The 16,305-nt window shown below is 40.0% G+C and overlaps 1 protein-coding gene across 4 annotated transcripts in view; it reads right to left on the bottom strand.

Moving 5' to 3' along the window:
- Ankrd11 (ankyrin repeat domain 11) overlaps positions 1-16,305 on the bottom strand; it is a 171,850-nt gene that overhangs the window by 100,428 nt on the left and 55,117 nt on the right. For all 4 annotated transcript variants that reach the window (XM_041649727.1, XM_041649726.1, XM_041649725.1 and 1 more), the window contains exon 2: positions 7,283-7,347. The gene's annotated coding sequence lies outside the window, so the exon portion shown is untranslated. The remainder of the gene's footprint in view (positions 1-7,282; positions 7,348-16,305) is intronic.

The following is a 16,305-nucleotide window of genomic DNA, read 5'->3' as shown; positions in this document are numbered from 1 at the left end:
GGAGTTCATTTAAAAATGTATAGTTTTAGTCCTTGATAGCTATTTAGGATAATAATGACAAGTTAATAGTTGTCTATAACGATAAAAGTTATAGTTACATTAGGTATGTTTTCAAAGTCAAACATATATATCAAATAAATTGTCTCAAACACTTTAAAGACCTACAGAACATAGCATCTAAAATGTTTTAATAACATAAGGCTTTTCGTGATAGCGAGATATATCTGTTCCTAGAAGCACCAATTTACTTCATATGGAGTTTACTTTCAATGTGGTAAAGTTAGCCATTTGGGCAAAAAACTGCCCTTGACGTGACTACTATAACAGTATGCTGTCCAAACTGGGCAAGCAAGATACAAAAGAAAGTGACTGTCAAAGTTTCCCAAGACAAAATAGGATAGTCCTTCAAAATTCCTGCTGAACAGAAAAGTTGTCAGATATTCTATGCCTATAGGCTGAAGATGGATGCCCCAACATTACTGAGAAACCTTCGGTGACTATTCAGGCAGCAAGAAGTTTCTGTCATTTCTATAATTTTGAAAGTTGTTTGCTCTACGTTTTCTGTTTCTTTAGGTAATATTAAATCCTTTTTGGCTCTCTGGTAGGGGTTAAAGACTACACAGCTATATTGTTTTCTTTGTAACCAAATTTACAAAAAAAACCCACCTTACACAAGACATGTAAAGTCTGTAAGATTGTGAGACATAAAAGCTTAAGTTGTTTATCTAAGAAAATGTTTTAGGTCTACAAGGATTTTGGGGGCCTGGTAATACAAATTTTTATAGAAAGTAGTTTAGATATAAATGTCTGGACTCACTAAGATAGGATAGATAGAATATTTTTTCCAAATATGCCAAATAAAAATGAACTGGACAGTGTAGGTATAATCTTTACTCGATAATTGTTCTTATTGTATATAGTTTTACAAAGTTAGAGTTAAAACCTTCCCTTTTTATTTAGACAAAAGGGGGAAATGTTACCAGATATTTTTACACTTTGTGAAGGTGTGTTGCTATGACTGGTACAATAAAAAGCTAACCATCCAATAGCTAAACAGGAGAGAGAGGTGGGACTTCCAGGCAGAGAGAGGAGGAGGGATAATCAAGATGTGCAGGAGATGCATTGGAGATGTGGAATATACTGGACACAGAGAATGGGAGAGCGGTAAAGCCAGGAGGTAGAATGCAGATTAATAAAAATATGGGTTAATTTAAGTCATAACAGCAAGTGGGACAAACCCAAGCTAACGGTAAGCTTTCATAATTAGTAAGTCTGAGTAATTATTTATGAGCTGGCAGTCCAAAGAAAAGTCCAACTACACATCAGCTTACCTGTATGACCTTCTAAAGATTAAATATCACAAAACCAAGTTTCTCTTAGGTTTTCAAAGTACTACAAATATGAAATTATCACAATTACACTGCTAATATATAGAATGAGAAATATGAAAGAACTCATCGTTAACAGTAAAACCACAAACCATCTTAAACTATGTTTCTATTTAAACTCAAGAGGGTCTGAGTATGTCACTTAGTGCTAGAGTGCTTACCTAACATTAGTGAGACTCTTAGGTTCAAACTCTATACGTGCACAAAATTCCTGAAAGTAAGTGCTCAAAGGTTCTCCTTTCTGTACCCTGCTCTAGCAATAATGTAAAACACGTTGCCTAGAATCATAATTTTGAGTTCAGGTGCAACTAACATCACATGATAAGCATAACATCACATGATGGAGCGCAAACACTTTATTGTTTACTGGTTACTTCTGAATTAGCTTGATTGAGTTCTTCCTCCAGAACCTGTGCTCCCAAGGGATTTTCATTGACTTACAACAGATGTCCTCTTTAGCAACAAAAAGAAAGCAAAATAAGCACCATATACTTGCTAAACAGTACTGTGCAAGTTAAACATCTCATCTTGCCCAGACTATGCTACAATTATTTACCAAAATAAATGCTACTGGGATGTAAGGCCCTAAACACTCACCCAAGGAAAGTCTCCTTGCACCTAACCCTACAATAGGGTTTCTTCTAAGAGTTCCTTAATGTGAAAGATTCAGTAAAGAGAATCCCACCTGACTTCTAGCAATACTCCAGCCAGAACACATCACAGTCCTAAGTCTGGGTGTACCCTGTCTTGTTTCTTAATTGTAAAAACAGAGCAGTAAATCTACTTTACTGGTTAAAGTCCTTCATGATCTTTAATTCTGAGTTATGCATATGTGTAACCATTTCTAGAACAGACAAAACTTGTGCCAGCAGCTTAATCACAGCACAGACATTTCCCCCAGGCATAGTTGCAGAAAGGGCACAGGCTTGATCACTACTTGCTTATGAAACCCTGCTGCAAAATCAGACATAATAAAACCCTCCATATATGCTCTGGATCCTATATCCAAGAAGTTGAAGAAGTCACTGGCCCAATAAAAGGTGCAAAAGCACCACCACTGCTGTGGGACAATAATCTTGTATCCTGTAAGATTTATCAGTTGTACTGCTTTATTAAAACGCTGTTTGGCCCAGCAGCCAGGCAGGAAGTAGAGGCAGGACGACAAGAACAGGAGAATTCTAGGAAGAAGAAAGGCTGAGTCTGCAGTCACAGAGAAGCCAGACACAGAGAAAGATGAGACTGCCTCACTGATAAAAGGTACCAAGCCACATGGCTGACACAAACAAGAATTATCGGTTACTGTAAGATGTAAGAGTTAGTTAATAAGAAGTCTGAGCAAATAAACCAATCAGTTTATAATTAATGTAGGCCTCTGTGTATTTCTTTGGAACTGAACGACTGTGGGACTGAGCAGGACAGAAACCTCTGTCAACACACCATGAACTGTGAGAAGGCAACATTCTTGTCTGCGTACAAACCACCTTCATTTAGTACATACAGACAAGAAGAGGACAGAATGGTGCTTATGATTTAATGGGCAGGATGCAGACTGCAGAAAGGAAAACAAAAGTGGCCACAGTACACAGAGCTCAGAGACTAGCATCTGGCTGGATAAAGGGTAAAACAACACTCCTTTAGAAAAAAAGAAGCCCAGGAGACCTTTGAGCAAAGCACAGGACACATGTAGTGTCCAGGCACAGGATTTTATCTAAAAAGATGGTGTCTGTCATCTTGGCAAAAGAAAAGCACAGCACAGTAAAAGGTAAGGTACTTAAAAGTATGCAGACTAGGAGAAGCTCTAATAGTTGGAGTGAAAACTGTCCCTGAAAAAGCTCAAATCAAGATCAATACTCAAAAGATCCTCAATTATTAATGCTATTTGGAGGAACCGTGTCACTGAGGACGAGTTCGAGGGTTCACAGTTTCGTTCTGCTTCTAGTTCCATGGCAGGTTAAGATGTAATCTCTCAGCTTCCTCCTTTGGCACCACGTCTGCCATGACTCCCCACAACAGTGATAGATTCTTATTCCTCTGAAACTGAAAGTCAAAATAAACTCTCTCTTCCACAAACTGCTTTTGATTATGGTGTTTAAACACAGCAACAGAAAAGTAACTAATACAGAGAGGCTAAGACAAAATCAATAGAAACTCCAACACTTAAAAAAAGGTTAAGAGATGACAGGAATGCCAGGCAAGGATGGCACACATCTTTAATTCTAGCACTTGGGAAGCAGGAGACGAATCTATGAGTTCAAGGCCAGCTTGGTCTACAGAGAGTTTCAGAGCAACACAGAAACTGAGAAAAAGATGCCAGGAAAATGCCAAGAAGAGTTAACACCATCAGATCAGGATTTTATAGATGGTGAACAAGAATGACATTCAGGAAGCTCAAAAACACTGAACAGCCTTTCCCAGTTACTTCCTGCATTCCCCATCCTAACCTCATGGTTAGAAAACTAACTCCTTTATTTAGCAAGCAGTCATATTGATAAATTACTAGGTGAAGAAGCCAGGCTGGTAACAGCAAGCCTGTAATTCTAGCACTAAGGAGGCTGAGACAGATGACTGACGTAAAGTTCCAGGCCAGCATAGGCTACAGAAAGAAACACTATGAGAAAATAAACAAATAAACCTCAGTAAATACCGGTATGAGTGTTTTTAATATTTATTTTATGTGCATAAAGTTTTGTTTGCATAAGTGTCTATGTTCCACTTTTGTGTGGTGTGTTTTGTTAGAGGCCAGAAAGGGTATCAGATATCCTGAAACTGGAATTACAAATAATTAAGACATTGTGTGTGTGCGTGCGCACGCTGTGTCCTCTAAAAGAGTAGCCAATGCTCTTAATTGCTAGACCATCTTTACAGCACTGTTACGCATATTATTTAATGAAATGAAGTGTGCTTTACTACCTTTAATGTTCCAGATGTCCTGCTACACTAACATTCCTAGTCATCCTAGGTAAGGCGTAGGGTTCTCTGGGACAGTGTTCCTGGCTCCCTACCTCCAGCCATGATGATCTAGCAGGTACCTCCAGTGTACCTAGAACGTTTTGCTAGGCAAAATCTTTTTGTTGTTATTGAGAATGGAGGGCTGTTGTCCATTTGCAAGTACATGAGACTTGCTCATAGACTGTACTTTCAAGGATACTAAGACAGAAAGCATGTCACACTCTTTCATATGACTTATAATACCTACACTATAGCAAACGAAACAATGATGAATTTTGCTGAGTAAAATCTTATTTACCTGTGATCCTAGCACCAGAAGTCTAAAGTGGGAGGATCTCTTGAGCCTAGAAGTTCAGAGATACCCTGAGCAACATAAGATACAAGCCTGCAGGTTGGAAGTGTTTAACTAAAGACATCACACATGTGGAGCACTTAACAGACTATGTTCCTGGCCTCGTGTTTATTTCTAGTTAAATCTTGCTAATCTAGACAGAGCCCAACTATGTTGCCTAGGATGGCCTCCAATTTGTGATCCTGTTTCTACTTTTCTATTTTGAATACACATGTTAAATTAAAAATATAAAACCTGAGAGGCTGGAAAGATTGCTCACCAATTAAGAGCATTGGCTGCTCTTCCAAAGGACCTAGAGGTTACATTTCTAGCATCCATATGGCAGCTGATAACTCTGTGTGACTCCAGTTCCAGGGGACCCACCACCCTCTTCTAGTCTCTGCAGGCAACAGACACACGCATGATGCACAGACATAAGTGCAAGTCAACCACCCATACACAAAGAAAATTAATAAATGATATGCACGCACACAAATACAAATGAAACTTAAGGTTTTTCTCATATAAATAACGTTGCCTTTATTATCATGCCATACCACTTTCAGAAACCAAAATGTTGCTGGGTGTGGCTCATGCTATAATCACAGAAAATGAGCTTCTAAAGAAGGACAGTTATGAACTAGAGGTCAATCTGGACTACATTATCATGACTCTTCAAAAACAACAGCAGCAGCCACTCATGCCTTTAATCCCAGCACTCAGGAGGCAAAGGCAGGTGAATCGCTAAGTTCCAGGCCAGCCTCGTCTACAAAGTGAGTTCCAAGAGAGCTAGGGCTTCTGTACAGCTTGAAAACAAAAACAACAGCTGATATGCTGTAAAATTTCTTAAGAACTGGAGAAATGACTCAGCAGTTAAGAGCACTTTTTCTTGCATAAGAGCTGGGTTAGTTCCCAGCACCTATTGTGTGTGAGTGACTCTAGTTCTTGGGACCTAATATCCACTTGTGGTCTCCTTGAGAGCTGAGATGCAAGTGATGCACAACATTGCAAGCAAGGCATTCATACACATTAAATATTTTTTAATTCCTTTCTTCAAATTATCTATCTATCTATCAGACACCATGCCAAGTAGGCCAAGTCTACATTCTGTTGGCTAACGAACCTAATATGATTCTATTCAGAGAAATACATCACTAGATTCATGAAATATTAACAATCAATTTTCATAAAAAAAATGCAGCATTTTGTTTTTCCCTTTTACTCATTAAAATTCACAAATATAGCTCCAATTCCAGGTATATGTGGCTGGCTTCCCTGTTACTACTGTCTTTTTCTTTCTCATTTTTGAACAGTTGAGAAGCTGAATCCACCTTAAAGCCTAAAAAATTTATTGGGGGGAGGAGGGCACTCCCACTGCCAGGCTAGCTTCTACCTATTGCTAACACTCTGTAATAGCTGAAGACCTGCAGCCAATGTCCTTTCTTTTCAATCTCTCACCCCCACCTCTGTTTTTCAACACATGGTCTCACAATGGTTACCGTGTATCTCACTATGTAAATCAGGCAAGCTTCAAACTCAGATCTGCCTCTCTGTTTCCCTAGTGCTAATATTAGACCCAGATCTTTCTCTTTTTAAATGTGTGTGTACAGCCTACACAAGGGCACTGCACATTTCCTGGTATTCACGAAGGTGAAAAGAGCCTGAGTCCCCTGCCGCTAGAGATACAGATGGCTGTATGTCAACATGTGGGTTCTGAAAAGTAAACCCAGGTCCTCTAAGAGAGGCAAATGCTTTTAACCATGAGCCATCTCTCCAGCCCCCACAGTTTCCTTTCCTTCAAGAAATTCAAGAGAAAGAAAGAGTAGTCAGATCCATTTCAAAGGGGCCAAACTCAATGGTGACATGGATGGATGGATGGATGGATGGATGGATGGAGAAAATTCACTAAAGAGGTATCAGTGAGGTCTGTTAAAATAACATAAAAAGATAATATTTTGAGTTTAACTACTTGAAAACATTAATAGCTGGGCAAGGTATGAAACCCTGAAATATGCCAAAAAATTTTCTTGCCAATTATCAATCAATTCTTCCATTAGAGAAGAGAAACACTATGCCAGCCAAAATAAGTCTCTTCAAGACAGGGTTTCTCTGTGGTTTTGGAGCCTGTCCTGGAACTAGCTCTTGTAGACCAGGCTGGTCTCGAATCAAGAGAAACTTTTATCCCATGGTGATACCCAAGATCAAATGGGCTGCTGCAAGTCACTCTCAAGAGGTTTGGGACATATCAGCCAAAGATCCCATTTCTTCCAACTGACCATACAATCCTGGCCTCAAGACAGGAAAACCATGAAAGCTACAGTTCTCACCCTATAACAGCTCCCAAACCAGCAGCACAGGATGCCAGTTCACAAGCCCCAGATCTGTCCTGATCATTTCCAAAGTTATCCTTCATGACAACAGTTGATACAACATGCTCATAGTACTATACAAACACAGCAACTCCTGGGGTCTGCAAACTATTTAGAGGTGGTATGGAAGAAGCAAGTTTATTTTGTAAATAAGACCATCAACCCAATTTTTTTTTCAACAAAATCACTCTCATAAGACACAAACTCTATCAAACCCAACAGCAAATGCAAGAAGCAATACTCACAGATTCCATGGCAAAACGTCAATGTTGCTCAGGACTAGGTATGAACTCCAGCAGGGCAATATGTTCTGAAAGGAGACAGAAAGAGCAAATTAAGTCTAGTACAGTTCTAGGGTCTAACAAATAAGATGTTACTAAGGTACAGCTTTAGCTGGTCTGGGGTTGTAAAGGGCTCACACCTGATGGTCTGCTTTATAGCAAGTGTTACTCTCAACACTAAAAAGCAAGATCCAGCCAGGAGATGGTGGCACAGGTCTTTAATCCCAGCACTCAGGAGGTAGAGGCAGGCAGATCTCTGTGATTTTGAGGACAGCCTGGTCTACAACAGCTAGTTCCAGGACAGGCTCCAAAACTACAAGGGGGGTGGGGAGTGGGGAGCAAGGTTCAACAGGAAAAGGTGAGGGAAAGACCCGCTATGATTATCTGATAGCCTGGATTAGTTTGTTATCCTTTCCTCCCCTAGGCAAGGAATCAGAACTGGGCTATCACAAACTTCAATCAATAGGCTAAGATGGAGTTTAACAGAAAACCAAACAACGTAATCACCAAACTTTATCAAAATCTTACCTTTTTGAGTCCTCTACGAATTCTTATTAAAACCTCTACAGTAAAACATACCCCTACCTCCTTCCTTGAGCATTCCCCCTCTCCCTCCACTGCCCCTTGTCATTGTCCCCCTCAACCCTCTCTCTCAGACTTCAGGTCCAGTACGGAATATTCCCGGTCATTCACTGATTAACTATCAGCAAGCATAGGAAACCCCATTGCCTTCACTCATGCTTCACATCCGACATCTATTTCCATACTCATTATCTAGAGAGGGATCCATTTCAAAGACATAGAATGTAATTCAAAAGCCAGGTACTTCGGAGAGGGAGCCAAGAATCAAGAGTTCAAGGTCATCTTTGGCTACATTAGGCAAGCTCAAGATTCACGTGGACATGAGGCCCTTCCTTGGAAATATCTCAGAAATGGTGACTCCAGGAATTGGAATAATGGTTCAGGTGTTAAGAGAACTGGTTCCTCTTCCAGGAGCTGAGATTGATCCTTAGCACCCACATGATAGTTTACTGTCTAGTTCCATGGAATCTGACACCTTCTTCTGGCCTATGTAGGCACCAGGAATGCACATGGTGCATAGACATACATGAAGGCACAATATCCATATAGAAAGAGGGCGGGCAGGGGGACAAGTCCAGCAACTTACTGAAGTTAGTATTCTTCCCAACACAATTTGGGGGTAGGGGGACCTTGAATGCCTAAATATCTTATATGGGATCAAAATTGTGGCTGGGGTGTTTTGGGATGTGGATGCAGATGGGATAAACTTAAGGTGGTATATGCCAAGTGGCTCAGCAAAACTGCTCACACGGCAAATTCTTCTGGAAGAAGTTACAGGGAAGCCCATACCCATCAGCGCCTAGCTCATTCCACACAGAAGAGACATTCCCTCTACATTTTAAAAAAAAAATTAATATTTGATGTACATGAATGATTTTCCTTCGTTATATGTATGTGCACCATGTACATGGCTCAGTGCTTCTAAAGACCAGAAGTATCCAATTCCTTGGAACTGGAGGTCTAAATGGTGTGATCCAATCATTATGTGGATGCAAAGAGCAACAAGCATTCTTAACTCCTGAGTCATTTACTAGCCCCTATTTCAATTTAATAACTATTGAAATAAAAACATATGTATCGGCATTACTGACTCTCAAAAATCTTAATAATGAGCAAAAGAACAGGTCTCAAAGGAATGTACTGAATACAACCATCCTTAGGAATCTGTAAGAGATTGATTTGAGACACCAAACTTGGAACGAATGTTCCTGTCCCTTATATAAAATAAGCTAGGAGCAGCCTTCTTCAAACACTTAAAACATTTCTTTGACTACCACATAAACAATTGTTTTATGATACTGGCTACCATGACAAGAAACACGTATGTGTGTAATTTTTCTTCTGAGTATTTTCAATCCAGTAGGTTAATTACAAAGACTATAAATTCCAGACAAAGGAATTTATAAGGTGAGCCCATGTCCTTGCTCTTGGATTTTCTAGCTTTCCAGACTTTGAGAATTTCTGCTTTTTATTAGTTACAAAATAAATAAATCTGTGGAAGTAGTGGGCTACCTATAGCTGTATCTTTCAAATCCACATGAAACTTATTATGTTGAACTTACTTTGTGTATAAGTTAAAAAAGAAGCAAAATATTTTGAAGATTCAAAACAAGGGTTCCTGTGATATGTGGGAATAAAGCCCAGAACCCTCACAGCACTGACACAACAAAGAGTTGGTGGGCCTAAGTATGCACACACCCATCACAGTAGTCTCAGCAGCTGAGTGAATAACACCTGGTGCCCTTTTCTCCCACCTGATAACCAGAGGGAGGGAGGGAAAGGGGACAACCTAAAGCAACAATCTACTGATCCTTCCACACCTAATTCCATTTTGTGATCGAGCTAAAATACTTTATTACTGTAATTTACAACAAGGACTAATTAAAGGGACAAAGAATTTGTCATTCAGCAAACGCTTTTATGTCAAAATGTACTAAGGCATATTCAAAGGCTAATATCAAAGACAGTGAATAATACTGTATCCAATCTGGCAAATTCACTTTAAAAACAGATGACAACCCTCTCTGAGAAGTGGGTGGAGAAGTAGGAGGGGAAAGGAAGAAAGACAGAACTGTGGTTGGTATATAAAATGAATAAAAAATAAAGACAATTTCTTAACACACACACACAAAAGATGACAGAGAGCTTAAGGCTTTCTGTATATAAGAAACCAAGTAAAGTAGGTAAACACTGTAGCCATGTGCTGTGAGGAGAATGAGATTACCAATACAATTATTTTAAAGGTAATTTCAAATTTAAGAAGCGTTACACATAAAGGCATAGAAAAATAGTGAGGTAACTTTCATTTTCCATTTAGTGCTTTAAAAAAAAGATTATACTAAAGCACCATGAAAAATTATGTACCAAAAATCACATAATCTCCTTGAAATCTGCGGGGGGGGGGGGGGGGGAGACCCTGCATACACAAGAAAAGCACATACAAAACTCATCTACCCATGAACCATGATCCCATTCAACTCCAAACACATCAGAAATGCTGAATCAGTACAACATTGATGATGGGAGTGTCATATATCAATCTGTTGATTTCATTGGCTAAGTAATAAACAAACTGCTTGGCTGGCCCTCATAGGTTAAAACATAGGTGGGAGGAGTAAACAGAACAGAATGCTGGGAGGAAGAGGAAGGGAGCTCAGACTGGACAGCTCTCCTCTCGGGGGCAGATGCTTCAGAGAGACGCCATGCTCCCCTCTCCTGGGCGGACGCGAGAGCTCTGCTCTCTGAGGCAGATGCATGCGATGAAGCAAGCCGCCAGGTTAGACATGCTGAATCTTTCCCGGTAAGACCGGTGCTCACAGATTATTAGAGATGGGTTGATGGGGATATCAGAATTAGCCAGTAAGGGCTAGAGCTAAAGGGCCAAGCAGTGTTTAAAAGAATACAATTTGTGTGTTGTTATTTCGGGGCATAAGATAGCAGGCGGCCGGGGTGCTGGGGACGCAGCCCCTATTACTACACAACATCAAAGTTCCAAAGCAGGAGAAGCTCTGAGAACAAGCATAGTGTCCTCAAGCAGAATCCCCAACTCGTACTCCCTGACACAAAATAAAGTCCCAGCACGGTTTCCCTACATGAAGATGCTCTATGTGCATGTGGTAAAGATAACATGAGCTTTATTAGTCTGTCCTTAAAACTCTCTATAGGGCTTTACAAAGCTACTGAATAAAACATTAAGGCTATCAAAAAAAAAAAAACAGTGTGAATAAGCTGTTGCTGCTCTTCAAGAAGATGCAGGTCCAAATCCTACCACCAACGTGGTGGCTCACAAACTATCTTAACACCAGTTCCAGAAGGGGATGACACTCCCTTCTAGAGATCGAAGGCACGGGGCATATGGTGCAATACATAAATGGAGGTAAATACCTATACACATTAAAAAGCTTTTCAACTTTAATTTTAAAAAAAAAAATACTCGTGTGAGTAAAGGAGTGTCCAGTTGGCACATGCCCTGTTTTAATGAGAAGTATCGAGTATGTCATATAATTTTTCAATTGCCCTATAAAAGCAATGATAGAGCAATACAGATTATTAGTTAAATGTCTATACCAGGAACTCAGTAAACAAGATCATCTACTGCTAGAATTCTGAAATAAACTCGGGGTATCTTCATGTTTATTAAACTTGGGCCACTGACATTTGGGGCAGGGTGTCCACACTAAACCATTTTGAGCCACTTGTCTGGCCTCACCTCCAGGATATTTCTAGAAGACCTATCACATTCTCACAGCCAAAGCTGTGACCAGTCAATGGCACTATCTGTCATTTGAGGCAAGAAGGCCCAAAATGGGCTCTAGGTAAGGGTTTGGTCTTCATCAAGGAGCAGAATGCAGGTCTCACAAGTCTCACAGGTCTCTAATGAAGGCAATTTTTGTGGAGACAGAATTTCTCCATGTATCTTTGGACCCTGTCCTGAAACTGGTTCTGTAAACCAGACTGGCCTCGAACTCACAGAGATCCACCTGCCTCTGCTGGGATTAAAGGTGTGTGCCACCAGAGCCTGGCTAGGATGGGATATCTTTAGCAGGTTCCCCTATTTCTAGAAAACACGTTAACTCTGAAATATCTGAAATAAACACTGATGAAATATACTAAGATAGGAAAAAGCTAAACAAGGAGTAGAGGCAGGAAGATTAGGAAGTCAAGGAGAACCTTAGAAACATGGTGAGGCGCGGTGGCGCACGCCTTTAATCACAGCACTCAGGAGGCAAAGGCAGGGAGGAATCTCTGTAAGTTTGAATCCAGTCAAGTCTACAAAGAGAGTTCCGGGACAGCCAAAGCTGTTTCAGAGAGAAACCTTGTCTCAAAAAAAAAAAAAAAAAAAAAAAAAAAAAAAAAAAAAAAAAAGAACAAAGGGGGAGGGGAAGAAAGAGACGGGGAGAGTTGAAGAAGAAAGTTTGAAGCCAGAGAGGCCTATATTAGACCCTGCAAGAAAAACTGAAGGATAGGGCACCTACAACTATCCAGTTTGCCCTCCCCCCAAATGTAGCAACTACTTTTTTCCTATTAATTACCTTTTTACTATCTGCTTATAATAGTTGTGGATTTCAGCCCAGAAATCCATAGATCTTGAAAAAACAGCAGAAACCAAGGGGCTATAAAAGTTTAATGTGTGATGCTTGATAATTAGTGACAGGGAGACTGCCTGCCTATGCCTGGGCACGTAGGGACACTATGTCCTCCTTCTGTAGCCAACCTCACCAAGATCCTATTAGAGTACCAGAAAGGTAGGTCTGTCCATGAGTATGATAATGTGGACAAGATAATACCCCAAATGTCAACAAAGCCTGGCACACAGTATCTGTTTAAGAAAAAAAAAAAAGAACTAAGTATGAGGTTGCATACCTATAAAATCACAAGGCTGGTGCAGTAGTATGGCAAGTTCCAGGTTAGCCTGGTTACATAAAGAGACTCTGATAAGAAATGCGGGGGGAGGAGGAGGTGGCTCTGTGATTATTGCTCAGTTGGTAAAGTGTCTGTATAGCATGTGCCAACAACTCAAGAGAAAGAGGTGGATGAAAGGGAAGGTAAGAAAGAGTCCATTGCAGTTGAAGTCTAGATGTCTTACTATAAGTAAAATGGCCTTAAACTCCCAATTCTCCTACCTCAGCTTCCTGAATGATGAAATTACAGACTTCCAACAATTAAATAGGATCAAATGGAGGTATAAAGGGCAATACGACATATATTTATAGAGACGCCAAATTGCAACAAACTGAATAAACAACAAAGTAAATCTCTTCCTTCATACAGGAAAACAGGCAAGCTGAACAAAGCTACTAAGTTCTATCAATATTATCATCCTTGCTGTGCTAAGTTAGTTTTACAAAACCATTGGAAAAGCTAAATGAAGAATACAAGGGAGCGCTGAATCATTATCCTAAGTGCAAGCTCAAAGTTAAAATGTATGTGTATATGAATATAATGACTTTATCTATGGTTGATTCATTTAATCTCAATAACCCTAGAAATTATGCTATCATGATTATCCTTTTCAGATGAAAAAAATGAACCATGGATTTATGAAAAACATACATAGTTGTCACATTCAATGGTGAAAGGGCTAAGACTCAAATCCAGCTAGATTCAGAAAATCACTTTTTTCAGGAAACTAAGAATTTGCATATGCCTGCTGCTCTTATGACTTTAAATGTTTGCTGAAAAGAATCCTTGAGAATGCAGAGTTCTTGGACATAAGACCACAGGCAAACGATATGACTGCCAACTTGCACTGTGTCGTGTCTAGGCCTAACACTGGCCTCCTTCCAGAGAAGCAAGACAGATCTCAATCTATTCTCTCCCCTTCCCTGCTGGAAAAGAATGCATAGTTATTTGCTGTTGGTTTTAGGATGGGGTATTATTCCTATGATTTAGAATTAAAGAAAGCAGAAAAGAAGTAAAAGAAGGAAACTCCTTACCTACCTTTCAGTCACTAAAAAGAAAGAAAAAGAAGAGGAAGAAGAAGAACAACAAGAAGAACTAGTGCTTTGACACAATTCTTTGTACCTCTAAGCAGGAGAAAATAAATACAAACTCAAAAGACCACAGGGTGAGACCTAACCCAGCTGCCCACCCCTCCTGCCCTAAGTAGCACATAAACTTTGGATCTCCCACTACTTCCTTCCCATTCTTGCTAAACCACAGCTGTGAAAGTGAAATCCAGAAAGGGAAACTGCAGGTTAGAGACTGGGAAATACCTGAAAACAAACTCAAGCTTAAGAAAGTGACTCAACACAGGCTATGAGAACACCCCAAAAACCACACAGGGAAGAGCCTTGGAAAGGCAAAGCTACAGCACAACCTAGACCCCACAAGGTCTGAAGCCGCACCATTTCAATGAGGGAACTGACTACAAACTCCTTCCCTAGTGACTCTTCAGGCTCAAAGAAGGAGCAATAGGAAATTTCACCATCTTTCAGACATTTCATCCACCTTCCTGAAATTCCAACAATAAATAGACACATAAAACCAACTTTTTGAAGACCTAGATGAGGAAGAGATAACCAATATCAAGAGCTCTTACCAAATCCACAGAATTCCACAACAGCATACTTAACAGAGCTTCACCTTGGTTCTTTCGCACCAAACCTCAAGCTGAAGCCTAGTTTATTCATGTGGCAATGCAGGCAAAGGAGCCTGGCAAGAAGTGTGTCAGTCACGAAAGCGGAGCCCTCAGAAAGTGGAGCTAACAGTTCCGTCTTTCTTCAGAGCCGGGTCCCCTTTTACACCTTTGTCTCCCCTTCCACATATACCTAGGCACTTCCTTTCTGCCATGTTCCAACAGTGTCCACCCTTCAAAGTCTTGGACTTCCAGAACAGTAAGGAAAATACAGGTCTCCTTTATACATCATCCATGTGCATGTTCTCTTTGGAGTTCACTGCTAACCTCATGCTTTATGAGTAGTGTCGCGGAAATAGTAAGACTGCAAAGGTCCATGCTGGAGTTGTTTTACTGCATTATTGTGAAGCTCCTACGGAACAACTGCTTATTCACCCTCAACTTTTCACAACTCATTTGCACAACATTTATATAAAATGAATAATCCAGGTGAAATAAGCGACAGATATTAGACACCAGCCTCTTTTATTAAATAAGAAACAGAATCATACAGAGAGTCATGAAAACACTTTCTTACTCTACAAGCCTCATTCACAAAATTCCTTGCAAATTTTTTACATCCCCTCTCTTGGGTGTCCCAGAAAGATGATTAAGATGTACAGTGACAGACACCCCCCCCAATAGAAGCAATATACTAACTTACATCAGGGAGCTCCCACAGAAAAACAAAACCGACTATTAAATGAGGCACCATTAAAACTTGAACCAGAAGACTTGAACAAATGGCTCAGTGGTGAAGAGCATATACTGACTGTTCTTGCAGGACTTAAGTTTATTTCTTGGTATCTATATAAAGTGACTTACAACTGTAACTCCAGCTCTAGGGGAATCCAATTCTTTCTTATGGCTTCTTAGACACCCACATCCGCCTCACAAAGACACACATGCATACATATTAAGTTTAAAATATTAAAAGCGACTTGAATAAATGAAATTATTAGCCAAACAAAAGCTTAAAAAAAAGCTTGAAGTGGGCTGCCTGACTAGAAACTCATTTTGGACAAAGAAATGCAAAACCTAAAAACTGAAAGAGGATGGCACACACCGGAGACAGCACAGAGCCTAGATACAACTAACGAAAGTTATAAAATGACTCCAGTCAAGTTGTAAGACACACGGTTAATATGTAAAAATCCATGTTAATTGATTGCCATATACTAGCAACTCAAAAAGAAATTAAGAAAACAATCCCATTATCATAGTCATAAATAATAAAACAACATTAAAATGGACAAAAAGTTAAGGGTAAGACACTGTTAAAAGAAATTATGATCTAAACAAATGTTGAAAGAAAGAAGTATATAAAGAACAATACCACACACACAATCCTAATATCCATGGTTGAAAGATGTGTGTAGCCCTTACTGTCCCAGAACTGGTTCTGTAAACCAGACTGCTCTCAAACTCAAAGAGATCCACCTGCATCTGCCTCATGAGTGCTGGTATTAAAGTTATGAGCCACCAGCACCTAGCTTTCTTCTTTACTAAAGATAAAATTTAACAACTGCCTGTGGGTGAATGACTTATGGACAGGTGTTCCACCATGCAGGATTTCTGCCAGTCGACTGCATCTACCCACTTCCTTGAAATACAATTTCTGCAGTTTGAAGAGCCCAGGCACTGCAACCAAAGAACGCCACCCAACAGAAGCAACTTATTTCCTTAAATCAAAAGAAGATTCTAGTCAGGCAGTGATGGTGTACACCTTTAATTGCTGCACTTGGTAGGCAGAGGCAGGTTGATCTCTGTGAGTTCGAGGTCAGCCTAG

Source organism: Microtus oregoni, unplaced genomic scaffold (assembly GCF_018167655.1).
Source record: "Microtus oregoni isolate MIOR12 unplaced genomic scaffold, Mior012 000004F_ref0000308, whole genome shotgun sequence".
Taxonomy (NCBI): domain Eukaryota; kingdom Metazoa; phylum Chordata; class Mammalia; order Rodentia; family Cricetidae; genus Microtus; species Microtus oregoni.
This window is presented reverse-complemented; position numbering and strand designations above follow the sequence as displayed.